Below are 14,922 nucleotides of genomic sequence, written 5' to 3' on the forward strand. Positions count from 1 at the left end.
TGTGGGTGAGCTTGTGTGTCATGACAATTTTTTTTAACAACTTTGATTATTCTGGTTGGCTTTATATAAGGAAGAAAATATAGGCCTCATAAAATTAAAAAGAAACTTTATTGTGACATGTCCACTTATTACACATCTTATTTATTTTTCATTATTACGTACTACACACTCGAGGTCCAACAACGTCGGCTTCTAAACACAGAACAGAATTACAAAAAATATTTGTAACATGTTAGAAGTACCACCAAAGCGGCATGCTATAATGCGCCGTCTAAGCAATTCCAATCATTAATAGTAGGCGGAAAATACGCGGGGGAATCAGGAAGTCCTTGCCGCTATTTTTATTTCACCCAATATAAGGTACATACAAGTCATTACAAAAGTCAGTACTATTTTACTTAGCTTACACTATTTCTTAGCATAGTCCCCACAACGGCTTAGACATTTGTTCCATCGCAGCAATAAATTTGAGATGCCCCTGTGGTAGAAAGTCTCAGTCATGCACGCAGCTTTCCCGAACGCTCATATTCATGAAAGTTTTCACAGCCTTTTGCGAACTCACAACACCTGTGTCTCCCTCACACTTCTCATAGTGAGACACCCTTCCCGATACGCGGGCTGCATTTCTCTGTCGATGTCAATGGGCGTTCGTCCCTTGCTCCGTAGGAAACGAATCACCCTTCGTTGCTCGTTCGCCGTGGACGTGTGAAGCACAATCGCCATCTTTAACACCAGATAGCGGAGGCGTGCCGCGGAGCGCGGCAGCTAAGGCCGGACCGGTGAAAGGAAGGTCCACCGGTGGGAATGGATATGTTGACTTTTCGTTTACAGCCGCAATTTCACTAAACAAATGGGGCAAATACTTTCTGATTCGCCCTCGTAAAAAGATTATTTGTTTGGGTTCATTTTCGCAAAATATGGATTATGGTATACTGGTGGTGGCGTCCAGTTTACCTGGTCAAACGGGAACTACATACGATGAAGGCTAGAGGAGTAGCTTTTTAATAATGATGGGGTAGAGCATTTCAAGGCGCAAATTTTCTGCGTGCTTCGAGTGAAGGGTTGGTATCCCACGACGTTTCTTCGACTGTCGCTCAGGACACTTAAACGCAAGCATCATAGTTGTACAATTTATAATCGAAAAGCCGATTCTTCACCATTGAACATAAATAGTAACGTCAATTCTTGTGCATTTCCAGTTTCTCTCTGTACGATCAGCTGCATGACATTGTTCATTGTTGCATCATGTCAATCATACTTCTTAGGCCTGAGCAGGCCGCCTCCGGATGCTTGGAGGTTGAAACTGCTGAAAGCGACAATGCCATCGATTGTTCACTCAGTAACCAATACATCAAACAAACAAGGAATATTACTTCACGAGTACCATTGTTACAGACAGCATCCAATTGATCGGCTTAACCACAACGTGCTTGTCGACCAATCAGGCAGCAGAGGCAACTTCTAGAGTTCCATAACAAAGCTTCTAACACAGAGCTGATGTAACAAAATCGTATGCTACAAATTATTTGACAACTTCAAGAACATCATCTGCGTGAAAATTAAGAATTCAGTAAAATGTAGGTTTAGATTACAGCACATTAGCGCAACAAATTTATACCTACTAATTCGTTTTAATTAGTATTGATGTATTTGATGACAACGTATTTGGATACGTGCGAGTTCCGATACATTCTCATTTATATGCTTCTACCACTACTTCCTGCGGTGGTTACACACCGGCTCGTGGAATGCACCAAAGGAAAGTGTGCTACGTAACTTTTTCCGCTGTAAATGAATCACAAGGGTACATTTAAAATGGAAGGGAGCTACAAGGAAAAACCTTTTTCTTTTTACCTATTCCATTTATCATATTTCTCGTTCAATCCTGATTGTCGCGGCTGTCCGAATCCACTCGCAAAGTAAATTCGACTTCTTCCCGTGACTGTCATTCCCTCATTGGCAGGCCGTCCGTTCAGTGTTTCGTATCCACCTAAGTAAGGTATCACACTTCGGTCCTACATACGCGTAATGTACAGAGATTTTCGGTCTCCTCCTCGTCTACGAAGCAAGCAAAACATTTTATAAAAAGGCTATTGCACGCAAGCAAGGCCCGTCATCCAACGAAATGTTTTAATCAGATCACAAAAAGGTATAAAACTCCAAACAACTGCAAGATCTTACCATAGAGCCAAAAATATATACGAGGTGATCGTTTGTAAGTTTTCTTCAATTTTTATACATCGCCTGCTGCAGACAACGTAATTGTAGCCATGGAGCTGCATTATTCAGAATGGTGGGCATTACTTGAACGAGAAATCGAAACAGATCCTCAAATTATTAACAAAAAGTCGCCAGTTCGTTTCGTAATTTGTTACTTAAGGGCACATATTGCAATTTACGAGTTGTAGCCGGTGAGTTTGCGAAATTTATCCATAGATAATAAAATTCGAGAATGAGACCGGTTTGAAGATTTGCTCCATCAGAGGCGCCGTAAAAACGCACTGCTGTTTCACTTACTTTTTCAGGAAAACGCTCTTCCATGCATTGAAGCACGATCCTAACTATAGTCGGATACAACTTTAGAAAAAAGGGGAGGCCCCGCCCAGACGACCGAAGCGCCACAGCCGATTGCCTCCGCGACTAAAATAATCCCGCTCAAAGAATCGTGCTTCTGAAACGCGCAATTCTCAGTATAAACAAAGACTTTTGTATTTGGATGACTGGTTTAGCAGAGCTCTCATGTGCTACAGCATATGCCGGATCACGACAAAAAAAAAATGACACCGTGCCTTCCACAACGCTTCCTGTCGTCTGCTCTTTCGCTTCATTGCAAGTGACAAAAGTAGAAAGAGCAGCTCTGCATGGCTTTTGCGCTTGTTTACATGTACACGGCACATTTACTACTCTTTTTCCGAGCTTAAAATGAATCAGTTGCTATTGGACAAGTACTTATATAAAACAATGCATTTATCGCAACCATTACAAACCTGGGGCGTGAATACTCGAGGCAGGAAAGGTACAAAAATGCTTCATTCATCGTATTAAATAAACACTCATGGTGTTAAATAGCATAAAATGTATATTTTTTGGTTTTGTGTTTCACAAACCTTTTCTTTTTTTTTTGCGAGCCTGAAATCTCGCCAGTTCGCGCAAGGCATTCCGTGCGAGGTTTCCGACATGGAGCCCAACGAGGTGACATCGAATGCGAGTTATGCAAAGATAACTAACGAGTTCTCGAAGCGTATGGATCTCTCATCACTGAAGTGGTGTACTGTGCATCGTCTGCTTGTCGAGATACGATTCAAGCACAAGAGGAGCCGCAATTCGCTGCCTATCGACCGGGATGACATAGCTGAATGGCGGAATCGCTACCTTCATGACGTGGAGCGCTACCGGGGGCAAGGCCGAAAGATATTTTTCCTGGACGAGACATGGGTGACGGCGGGACACACTCGGTCGATCGTGTGGACAGACACCGTGGTGCAGAAGCGCGGACGCCTATATGCTCGAGCAAATGGCCTGTCGACGGGTTTGAAACAACCTTCTGGGAAAATCCAGCGCCTGATTGTGACGCACATCGGCAGCGAGGATGGCTTCGCCGACGGGTGCTTAGATATATTCAGAGGCCAAAAAACGGGCGACTACCACGATGACATGGACGGCAATCGCTTCTAGGGATGGTTTAATAACGTTCTGCAGAAGTTGCCTGCTGGTAGCGTCATTGTTTTGGACAATGCACCTTACCATTCCAGGCGAGAAGAGAAATTACCGACGACAGCTTGGAAGAAGGAAAAAATACAGGAGTGGCTCAAAACCAAAAACAACACCTACAGCGAAAGGATGGTTAAAAAGCAGCTGCTTGAGTTGGTAGCATCTGTAAAGCCACGCTTTCTGAGCGACATCATAGACAATGCAGCTGAAAGGGCCGGTTGCATTGCACTCAGGCTCCCACTGTACCACTGCGAATAAATCCTATTGAGCTCGTGTGGGCAAAGGTGAAAAATGGCATCGCTGCGGACAACAGAGATTTCAAGCTCTCCACGGTCGAAGACGTCTTGAGGGAAAAAATCAAGCATGTAACGGCGGAAAACTGGAGGAAGAACATTCAACACGTGATGGATCTGGAGGCAAAGTTCAGGCTTGATACATCTGTGAGTGATCACATCCAACCCATCATCATCCAGCTGGGTGAACATGAAAGTGAAGAAAGCGACTCCGACTGCGAGCTGTCCGGCATTGAGCCACTCGATGAAGCATAACAGCTTCTTATTAACGAAAGAACAGCCCTTATTAGGGCTACCCAAATTTTGACGGTGGGTTCGCAGCAGCCAAGCATTCTCCCATGACCTCTCTACAAAATAAGCAGTTCATTTGGTGACACATTCCTTTTAATGGAAGCTCAATTCTGAAAAAGCAACGTGCTTCACATATCGTGCTCAATATAAGTATTGGCATGGAAACGTGCTGAAATGCTGGAAAATCTGAATGCAAATACAATTATTAACCCTGAATAAATATGTGGGAGCCAAAATGCTCGTTCGGGCAGCCGTTATCCAGCTTCACACGACAAAGCAGTAGTCAACGTGAAATTGACAGCCATTCTTAGCAGCCTGCACGCGAAAGCACATTCATGTGTTTGCATTGTTTATTTTGGTTATCTGGCCCAGGCAAGTAATGCGAAGACAACAATTATCAAGCATCATTAGCTTAGTGAGGCCCAAAATACTCATTCGGGTAGTCATTCATAGCTGTACACTCTAAGAAAAGGGTACACACTTTGGAGGGCCCCTTCTGCCACACAACAATAATCGTCATCTGCCTTGATGCGTTTCCTTTCTTGAAAACGCCGCGCCCGCTAATTTCCGGTCAGAAATGCTATCATGCTGATAACGCGCATGCCGTTCGTTACTGGAATGTACCGGGCTCGCAGCGTTAAAGAAAGGAAACGCATCAAAGCAGATGACGATTATCGTTGTGTGGCAGAAGGGGCACTCCAAAGGGTGTAAACCTTTCTTAGAGCGTAGTCGAGGGCACGCTTGAAAAGCAGCATTAGCAGTCTGCACGTCAAAGCGCAGTCATGCCGTCGCCACCGTTGGTGAAACGGCAGCAATCAACGCGAAAATGACATCCACTGTTGGCAACTTGCATGAAAAAGCACGTTCATGTGGTGGCATTGTTTAACCTGGTTATCTGACCCAGGCAAGTAATTCGAATAAGACAACAATTATCAAGCATCATTAGCTTAGTGAGGCCCAAAATACTCATTCGGGTAGCCATTCATGGAAGTACTCGAGGTCAAGCTTGAAAGGCACCATTAGCAGTCTGCACGTCAAAGCGCAGTCATGTCGTCGCCACTGTTGGTGAAACGGCAGCAATCAACGCGAGAATGACAGGCACTGTTGGCAGCTTGCACGCAAAAACACATTCATGTGGTGGCATTGCTTATTTTGGTTACCTTGCCCAAGCAAGTTTTGCAAATAAGAACAATTATCAAACATCATTAGCTTAGTTAGGCCCAAAATACTCATTCGGGTAACTATTAATAGCGGTAGTCGAGGGCACGCTTGAAAGGCACCATTAGCAGTCTGCACATCAAATCAGAGTCATGCCACAGCCATTGTTGTATTTGTTTATCTGACTGGGCAAGTAACACCAATGTAAGCACAATTATTCACCCTCAATAGCCCTGCTAGCATTATTTGTACTAAAAAATGCTGAGTGATGTTGAATGTGTTTTATTGCGGCAATTATTTAATTCATAAGCCATCGGCATAGTGATGTACAGCCAGGTTCAGACAATGGCATTTGTGAAAGTAATAAATGGTGAAAGTTGCTAAAGCTCTCAGTGCACTGCTCCGCTGGGCTCCATTCATAGAAAAATGCATTTGCAACGACGAAAGCGTCAGACAGGAAATGACTCCCCACTGCACAATGTTATTCGTGTTGAAAGCTTTTACCATCATATGTGATGGGCAGCGAAACCGTCTGTTTACTAAGACTGAATGCTGGAAAAATGCAGCAGCATAGAAAGATGTTGCTTCGCAATATGCAGCCTTTCATGTGTACTTCTGGCGAGCTGCCACATGTACTGATGCATAAACGTGAATAGAGGTAAGAGGCAAAGTTCCTGTGCAACCCACATGACGCTTTTAAGAAAATGTATCTCTAAACCTTTCTGTTTTCACAGGCGATCAAAATTTGTTTTGAGCAAGTTGGTTAATCACATTGAAGCAACAACACAAGAAGCAAGGACAGAAAACACAGTGAGTAGGCAGATTGAGAAGACGAGGTAGACCCGTGAGAAAGTTTTTAATGAGAAGGAAGAGGCCAGCCCTGCAGTGTAGAGAAGTTAGTGCTTTGAATGAGATTCGTTATGAGAATGTGTAAAGACTTTGCTGAAAGAAAACTAGCAAAAACAAATGCTAATATAAAATAAAAGGACAGAAATAAGAGTATGCACAAACATGCATGGAATCAGGCACACAAACGCGAAAACTAAGAAAATCTCAAATATAAAGAAATGTGGGAAATAAAAAAATTGACAAACGCAAGAAAACATACACACATTTACAAACAGAGCTGGCTAGAGGTATTATAGGAGCGGGTTCACAAGCTGCTGTGCCTACCTTCTCGTATGTTCTTTTTTTTAACCGTTCTCTTAACACTGTCTTGGGAATTTTTAATTGCAACATATCACAAGAATTTAAAAGCAGCGCGAAGCTATGTTGTGGGAAACCATATCGAGCGCTGGCAACACAACTTATGCGTGACTGTGCCACACCACGCATTCTACAGCTTGCGTGCGCGGTGAGCACTGGTGGAAAGCAATCAATCGACGGTGCCACACAACGCACGAGCACCGCCGTTAGACGTTCGGCCATCTGACTGCTGAAAACGATCGTTCACGCTAAGTTGACAGCGACAAATCTTTGCGTTGGAGGCTTCTTTTGCAAATATTTTCTGTTGAGCCGCTCGTAGGTTTGTTTCAAGTGCGCACGCTTTTCTCATTTCTCCTGAGAATGGTTTTTCTCCATCACTTCACCCCGTCCGACGAGAAACGCAGCGACACAGTACACGAACACACCCACCGCTGACAGTGGGCACCAGACATTGGCAAACTTTTCTCGTCGTAACTTCACTCGGGAGCGAAATAAAACAGACATGGAAGAAACAGGCAGGATGTGTGTTTGCAGCGGTCGGCGTGGGATCATGTTTTCAGGCAGAGCGTAGTGCAGCGTCAGCGATGCTCGCTGCAATGTTTCTTCGCCGGATCACGGCTTGGAATAAACGCACGCGGCACAAATGCCGCATCGTAAGCTCGCAGTAATATTTCCGGCATGATAGACACTCACAAACAGTTTGGGAATTCACTGTGACGAGGCGTTGACGCGCACAGCTGACGCGACTTCGCCCAGTTCGAAGGCCGGGGGGCCATCTTCTCCGACGGCGGGGTCACCGGCCGTCTGGCGCATGACGTTGGTCCAGAGAGCGCGCCCATTGGTGGATGTTCGTGTGAATCCGCCTCGGAGGAGTAAACGGCCCCTTTTTTCTAAAGTTGTATCCGACTATAGAACGCGCATGTATATTTCGTCCCACACCTTGGGACGCAGTATCTCAAAACTGCTGTCATCCTGGAGATTCATTCGAAGTGGATACGTCTCAAAAACTCACCGGACACATTTCTTAAATGACAATATGTACCGTAAATTATTAAATTAAGAAGTTAATTAGTAAATTTCCTGAGAAACTTGAACAATATGTGTTTTGATTTCTTTTGCCAGTAATGTCCGCGCCTTCGAATAATCCAGTTCAACGACAAGAATTATGCTAGCTGACACAGTCACTTGTTTAAAATATTGTGAAAACGAAAACTGTTCAGCCTATATACTAAAAAGAGAAAATGCATCTAAGGAAGCAACTCACACGAGTGAACGTTTCTATTGAAAATGGAATTGTTGCTTTACAGCGGCAGTCATCGCCGAACATTTTCGTGCATAACGCTTCGGCAACTTTACGTGCGCGCAACTAGCAGTCCTTCAGCGGATTCTAAGTCACAAATTAGCAGTTAGACCAATCAGTGACAGGTAAGCGGTTAGAAACAAGACTATGTCAGGACAAATGCGCATGGAATGTGCCATAACAGGCACGCTCTGGCCAGTGTAAAGTGCTGCACTCAGTATTCTTCTCGCGAACTGCCACGTCATAGAGAAACCACACGAGAACATGTTCGGCTAACGCCACCTTACATCTCTAACGGATGCAGTACGCTGTGTCCAGGAACGTCCCGTGTCTCCCTTGTGCGCCGCCATCGCACAGGAGCTCCCATAGGGGCGTTGGCTCTGCTGCGTGCTCAGCGCCAGCCTTGCATCGAAAAGGAGCTGCTGTTTTTATCGGCTGGAGATCAGGCGCGAGCGATCGATGACGTCCCAAGAATAGACCTCCGTGCTCCTCACGGATATATACTCGAAAAAGGGGGCCTTCTGGCCGTGTTCCTCGCCCAAGTCGATTCGATAAGCGGAAACGCTCATCGAAAAAGCGAGATCACATCTTTTATTCGACCGGTTCACTGTTCTGAAAAAAAAAAACAAAAAATAAAGGACGAAGGTACTCGGTCGCCGAACGCTTGCGATTGAGGGCTACGTCGAGGGTGCTTATGTGTTTGGATGAGAGGGACATGCTCAGTTTGGCTCTTCTACAGTTCTCATCCTTCTTCATTCTCCCCGCAAACGTCTTATTTAAAAGCAAACTGGGTCTAAGTCGCGGCGCTGCGGCTGTATATTTTCTTGGCGACATCTCAGTCGACACTAATGCACAGAGGACGGCGAGGCGATTGCAATCTCCGTGGAAACCTAATCTCGTATACGCAGTGTTAGAAAGGCAGGGAGACAGGCGTGCTTTACTTTCACTTTCTTTCTCCACAGTCGTATTGATTCTGCGAAAACGCACGATACAACGTTTACTGCGAATAATGCATGTTGGTTACACCTACAGGCAAATACAGACACATAGTTTGGGAGTGATACAAGTCGACTGCCTCCCTGCCTACGGCCCGACACGTTAACAGCAGAAATATTCAAAATACAAAAATATTTTTAGAGGAATACCAAACAAGAATGTTTAGTGAAGCTGCATTCATAACCTACACTTCTATAATGCAGGAAGTGTCGGTACTACCATGAACAGAGGCTTCACTAATCATTTTAAAAATGGGCTTAAAGCTCCTGCTCTAATTACTTGTGTCGCCATCAGATTAAGACCCATCTGTTCAGGATGAAGCAGTACCCTATTGACAAACAAAGGTGTCACGATCCGTCCGCGTTCGTGAACGAGGGAGGGCTCGAGGCACCCTCCCTTAGAGAGACGCTCCGCAGTGGGGTGGTGACCAACCATAACTGACGGCCGACCAGCTGTGCTCGTCGGCGTTTATTTGGTGCGGTGACCAATGTTGTCCACCTAGCCCGGCGGGCCAACGAATATTATGCTCGAGGGGGCGTCACATGCTTGTTACAAAAGGTAACGTTATTTTTGAACGTTTTGATTGTTAAAAAAATACATTGAAATACCTATTGTCATATTGACCCACTAGACCACCTGTTTTACGCTGAAGTCAAAAAAGAACACGTGGGACTTGATTTTCACTTCACGTATTTTTTTTTTTGTTCAAATAAATGCAATAAGTGGTGAAAGAACTGCTTCACTGGATTAAGCTTACAAACTTGTTCTCTTTAGGGTCCTTTTGAGCGCGGTATTAGCTTTCCAGGAAGAGAATAAGGTGGTACAGCTGAATCCTTTTATGAGAGAAATGGAACTAATGAAAGTTATAGACAGTTTCCATTGGTAATAATCCTACTGAAACTAATGTTTTTTTTTTCTTTCTTGCCGCAAGCATTGTTTCTCTCAATGCGCGACAGAAAAGTCCCTACATCATCCGTGTAACTTCGGCTTCGTATAAGGGGTCTAAAAGGCCGAGGCGCCTGCATGACTCTGCCACGATGAAAATTAGCCGCAGAGTTGCTCAAGTGAGACAAAGTACAAACTTGGATCGTGGTTACATATGCACAACTTCAGAAGATCCTGTTGGAGCAATTCAAATAAGCACGTCACTGTTTCAGGCAAGTACAAGTAAAGCTAAAGTAACAAAAAAGGTAGCAAGACAGATCAGCAAGTTTGAATACTCTTGAAAGTCGTCGCGTGAACCTAAGTATCGGCATAGAGACTACAGTTTTGCAGAGGTTAGGTTTTAGTTCGCCTAGGTTAAGTTCGGTGGCAGCTATTTCAAACGAACTGAAATCTAACAACACGTACCCCACCTCTTTCATATGTGAGGATAGCATTGGATGGTGTTAAGTCTCCCCATATCTTTAGTATTACTGTTTACGCAGTACCGAAACGATGGAGCCATGAAGGACAGCGTCAGCCCTTGCAGCTACATATTGAGACGCTTCCGTCAGCCACAACCCCAGAGCGTTTTTTTTTTTCCTCAATCTTTCTTCTCCCTTTTTTGGCACGAACGTTCGGGTTGAACCCACATTTTTCAAGAAGAAAAAAAACGTATAACAAGCGTACAGCAATAATGTTTGCTGACGCGTTCATATCTCTCATAGACTAAGAGAGAGTCGGTGGGAATTCGGATCGAACTGATGGCAAGGTGTCTTTTCTTCAACTTTCCCTCCCCTTTCTCTTGTTATTTGGAATTTCATTTATGTGCATTGTGCAGGCGCAAGTTTGAATCAGCTAGTGCAAGCCACGGGTAATTAGATATCCATACAGTACTAGAGATCGTCCTGGCAGTTGACGTAAAGATATGCTCATCAAGATGATGATGATGATGATGATGATGATGAATAGGATGATGCAATTCGGTTTCGCTCTTCGGTTAAATTCGTGTGGCTGTAATAGAAGATTAAGCCCATCTGTTCTCATTCTTCTCGTATAACCAGGGCCTCAAATTTTTGGCGACCTCGTTGCCATGCAGGCAGCATATGAGGGTTTTCTCTTCACGCACCTGGGCACGTAGTGTCACCTACAATCGGCGATTTAAATAATGTGACATATGCGCGGCCGCTACATGACCATGAGTATTGCAGTCTAACAGCCCAAGGGCCACGTTTGGTACACAAATACAAAAAAATTATACTTGGAATGTCCGCCACCGTAGCTCATTTGAAAGAAAAACATATGCGTCATGCGGAGGTAGTGTACTCGGTGCCACCGTAGATACCTTGCCTTTTTCAACCTTGTTCATTGCTTTTTATATTTTTCTTTAGTTTTACCATTTTATTAACCCATACGTAATTTACCTATGCTTTCCTTGCTTCGGTCATTGTCTACTTCATCTTTTCCCTGTTTTGCTGTCTTCGTACAGTTAAGACAAAGAAAATACCAAGCTGCTCCTTTCTCGCAATTCTTCTCGTTTGCTGAATTCAGTATGACGAGATAGCGCCACCAACGCGAAAGCCCTTTCCTACGTCTTCTGTATTACTCGAGAAACCTGGTCCACCCGGTCGAAGCTCATATTTGACAAGCAGCAGAGTTAACTGGCAAAGGACGAAGAGGATACCACTGAAGCGCTTGTGCTGTCATCCTCTTTCTTTCTTTCTCCTCGTCTAGTTATCGCTGCTGCTAGTCAAATATGGTATTCTGTATTACTAGATTCCAGAACAAGTAATATGTCTGTAAAAAGGTTGAAAGAGCATATTATTCTCAATATCTCACTATAACAAAGGTTTATAAAATTTTTGTTATTCCAACACAATGAGAGATTGTATACTAAAAGGACTTTCGCGAAGAATTTATATTCTTATCATATGTCTATCATTTGCGTTCCATCAGGTACGATGACACAAGTGTGGAAAAAGCTTTTGTAAGAAAAGTGCTAGTGCGCGACCTTACTTATTCAAAAACAACACTTTTTCTTCTGCTTAGTAAGTAAACTTGCAGATACTTGTCTGGGGAGAGTGGTGAAAAACAAAAACGTGACATTGATTTTGGTTGAGGTCTTGTGATTAATTCCGTAAATGCGGGGCGTGTATGTGTCGGTTCGCGGACAATTTGGTGATACGCGAGCATTGGTCCACCTAACATATCAGAGCGTCCACTTTGGCATGTTAACTTTGCTTGCATTACGTTGTGGTCTGCAGTGCTTTTCTATTTATTTATTATTTTCAAACCTTGCTCGGTGCAATAAATGATCCTGAAGTGAAAACAATCTTCTAGCAGTGCCCTACCTATAAAATTTCGAATTGGTGCCGTCAATATTGTATAAAATAGCAAACAAAATATGTTAAGCGGTATGCTTCACATGTAATTCATATTTATTTATTTAAAATTTTCTTGTAGACCTCATATGAGGCATCGTGTAAGGGGGGAGGGGGGAAGGCGTCACAGATAGACTAAAAGAGTATATATAAGAGGGACATAACAAAACATAATATATATACATGAATAATAGAGACTGTGAAAATCTATCAAGAACATTTCATACAAATATTAGAGCATTGCGCAAAAATATTAGTAGACGGTAACGTAAATATTAGAGGAAAGACGAAAGATAGAGTTCTTTCAGCAAACTATGTACAAAAGTAACCACTCCAACCTCACAGCATAAAAAGAAAAGACTAATAAGGAAAATAATTAATTCATAAACAAGGGAGCACACAGAACGCATGTAACTAGAAAACAAAAGACATCAAGCATTTTGCTGAAATTAGGCAGGGAAAGATGAATTTATGAGCTGGCGGAATTTACCAGAATTTCTTTCGGAGACGATGAAATTAGAAAGAGCATTCCATAAACAAATAGCACGCGGACGCGCCAAGCAATTCAATGCGCACATTTTCCCGCAGACACGGTTCAAGCTGAGATGATTATGTTATCTGCATGATGTGCAATGTGGGACTTCAAGCCGTAAAGATTTTCTCGCCACATGAACGTATTTGGGAAGTAATGATAACACTGCAAAAGCACGCCAAATACTTAAGGGCGGTAGTGAAATATCAAGTTTTATTTGTGATATGCATGAATTGTTGGCATAGTTACGTGAGATATACCTAGCGACCCTATTTTGAACTGATACTAATGAGAATTAGGTTGTTATGATAGGGTGACCAGATGGGAGTAGCAAAATCAATCTCGGGCCGAAGAAATGTCTGAAAAGCTGGCTTTCGGATGTTGGAGGGCGAATTGCGTAAGTTTCGGCGTAAACAACCGAGTGATTTTGAAGCATTAACACACGTAATAGTGACGTAATCGGTCCAGGAAAAGCTTGTTGAAAGATTAATGCCAAACACTTGCATGAAGCATCCGGAATAAACAAATTATTATTTAGGTGATATGGTAAATCTGAGATTAGGTGCTTACGAGTGAGAGACATTACTGTGAGTTTACATGTAATCAGAGATACTAGGCTAGGAGTGGCGCCTGAAAACGGCAATAATCCCGAGAGCCAGTGGGGCTATACTAATCCAGGTAAAACCTAATGAGGAAGACCCACTAAGCATCAATAAAAGACACTCCCTCACCAGAACAGGAATTAGCCAACCTGGTACAGTATTTGGTAACCACCTCTCTAATGACTCATTCGATCAACCGATGGCGACCAGTCCCCAGCAGCTGCAGAGCACCTGACCAAGGCAGTGGTCAGATCTGTAGCACAGCAGAAAGTGCTACGAATCTCCAGACGAGGACAGGCCATCAATGAAAACGGACCCTGGCAACGTTCAACGCCAGAACTCTCGCGAATAAAGCTAGCTTAACAGGATTATTTGAGGAACTATCACATATTGCTTTAGATATCACTGGCTTTAGTGAGATTAGAAGAACTGGTGAGATCTATACATTGCAGAATAATGGTCATGTCGTCTGCTAGAGAGGTCTTCCATATAAGAAGCAATATGAGGCAAAGCTCCTAATCTATAAGGACATAGCTGGCGACATTGACAAATTCTACAGCAATAATGAGAGGGTAGCAGCAGTCGTAATCAAACTTAATAACAAGTATAGATTAAAGGTAGTACAAGCCTACGCTCCAACATCTAGTCACGATGATGATGAAGTAGATCAGTTTCATGAAGATGTTGAATTAGCGATGAGAAAAGTGCACACTCAGTATACTGTAGTAATGGGCGACTTCAATGCAAAAATGGGGGAAAAGCAAGCTGGTGAGCAAGCAATTGGAAACTACGGCGTCTATTCTAGGAACACTAGAGGAGAAACACTGGTAGAATTCGCAGAAAGGAATAAGCTGTGAATAATGAACACCTTCTTCAGGAAGCGTTGGAACAAAAAGTGTACCAGGAAAAACCGTAATGGTGAAACAAAAATGAAATAGCTTTCTTACTTTCTGCACATCCCAGTATAGTGCAGGATCTAGAAGTGTTAGGTAATGTAAAGTGCAGTGATGATAGGTTAGTGAGGTCTAGGATTCACCTCGATTTGAAGAGAGAAAGACTAAAAACAGTGAAGAAGAAACAGGCCAACCTAGATGCAGTAAGTGTAAAAGCAGACCACTACAGGCTTGTACTTGCAAACTAATATTGAGCTTTATAACAGAGAGATGAAGTTGACATAGAGGCAACGAATGAAATAGTAACTAGGCTGCCTTAAGGAGCAGCAATTCAAGTGAGAGGTAACGCACCAAGGCAACCAATAGGTAAGTTCTCCCAAATAACGAAGGACCTAATAAAGTAATGACAAAGAATGAAAGTTTCCAGCTCAAGCAATCGGACAGAATTCATGGAACTGTCAAAACTGATCAACGAGGAGAAAATAAGAGGTTATTCGACATTAGAACGTAAAAAAATACTGAGGAAGCAGTAAAAGATGGACGCAGCATGAAATCAGTGAAATGAAAACTTGGCATATGACAAGCCAAGATCTTTGCACTGAAAGATAAGGAGGCTAATATCAGCAATTTCGAAGACA

This window comes from Dermacentor andersoni, chromosome 5 (genome assembly GCF_023375885.2).
Source record: "Dermacentor andersoni chromosome 5, qqDerAnde1_hic_scaffold, whole genome shotgun sequence".
NCBI lineage: Eukaryota > Metazoa > Arthropoda > Arachnida > Ixodida > Ixodidae > Dermacentor > Dermacentor andersoni.